Genomic DNA, 1,711 nt, shown 5'->3' with positions numbered 1-1,711 from the left:
CGGCAGCGGCGGCGGGGGGGTCGCTCCCAGCCCGCACGTAGGGCTGTCCCCGCCACCGCCGCACGGCTCCGCTCCGGTCCGCTCCCTCCTGCCCCAAATTCTCCGCGGTTTGGGTCATAATAACCCATTTAGAAATCAACAGCTGTAACCGGGAGGGAGGGAGGGGGGGGGACGGGACGGGGGGTGATTGGAAAAGCCCGCTTCACTGTAAATACCGGAGCGCTGCCATAAAGCGGCTTTTGAACACCTCTCCCTTCGTCTTACGGGGAAATAGTAACATTTGCATAGAAAGTAGCAGGTTTCATTATTTTTTTTTTTTTATTATTTTTTTTTTTAAAGGAGAGGGAGGGAGCAGGGGGGAGAGAAGTAAATGGAGATCTGAGGCACCGACCTCTGGGCTGATTGAGTGCGTAACCTTGGGCAAGGTACCCGTGACCTTTCCCTACCTGGGCCGCCCCTCCGGGGAAACGATGCTTGCAGGTCTTTACCCTCCTGGTAAACCTTCTTTCATTTCTCTATCTGGAAAAAAAACCCGCAGAGAATCGGTAACTTTAAGTTACATTAAGTAAGTTACATTTAAGTTACATTCCGTGTGATGATTGCGTAACGGATCTCAGCGGGGAAAGTTTCATATGAAAAGTCAGGAATAGTTGATTTTCTGCCTGGGACTAGAAGGGGCCAGGCCATCTGCTGTACTCACACTGCTGAAGACATGAGGGGAGTTACTTACCTGAACCATTTCTTGCTGCTCCGAAAAATCTGGGTCCATAAACACCAAGAGGAGCCTTCTCTCTGGAACCCCCTTAGAAATTTGGAAAGATTTTCTCCAGGCGTTTAAGAAATATGTTTGGTGACCTTGAGCAAGCATTCTTAGGTCTGACGTGTAAAAAAGATTTATATTAATTCACCTGCTTGATATTTCCATACACGCTATTTTTAACTGGATGCAAACAATTCCTATGACAAAGGCATGAGGATAGACTAGAATTCAAGGCTGAAGTTTATAATGTGTTGGCATTGATGTAAGGAGCATCTTTAGCAGTGGCCAATTCATAACAAGGGTTATTTTTTCCATAATTATGTTTAGGGCTTGTTTTCTAATGCATAACTGGGGTACAAAGCACAAGAAGTGGGACTCAGCTGCATGTAAAATTCAGGTGAAAAAGTACTATTGTTTCATGACCGACATTGTAGAACCAATGACCTCATTTTACAGAGGTGTTCGGTCTTATTCAGAGTTTTCTCTGAACTCCTCTGAACTGCTTTTCAAAACTATATCCCTTCTGGAAAATTTTCTCGGTCATTTCAATGTAATTACAGGGGCATTTAATTAAAATAAATATATTTTATTTATATATGTAATACATATATAAAAATATACATAAAATACTATAAATAAAATAACTAACACCACTCGTTTCTTCCACCTCTCAGCTACAGGTCACTGTTTCTGCAGGCTAGCGTGTCTTATGCTTCAGCTATTCTTATGTGCCTTGTAGCATATTAGCCTTAATTTCTAAAATAAATGGGTTTTCAGTGATACAGTCGGCTTGAATTTGGACAGCTGAAGCATAGCACGTGCTTTCTTGTTCCACCAAGTAGTTTCAGGCAGAATGTAGGGATGGACAAATAGGGACAGCAGCATCTTCAGTAACTGCAGTAGATTTGCCGGAGGATGTTTCCTTAAATCATCTCTGTAGAATAATTCCAC

The sequence above is a fragment of the Calidris pugnax genome, unplaced genomic scaffold (genome assembly GCF_001431845.1).
Source record: "Calidris pugnax isolate Ruff unplaced genomic scaffold, ASM143184v1 scaffold69, whole genome shotgun sequence".
Lineage (NCBI taxonomy): Eukaryota > Metazoa > Chordata > Aves > Charadriiformes > Scolopacidae > Calidris > Calidris pugnax.
The sequence above is the reverse complement of the archived record's forward strand: the minus strand, read 5'-3'. Positions refer to the sequence as shown.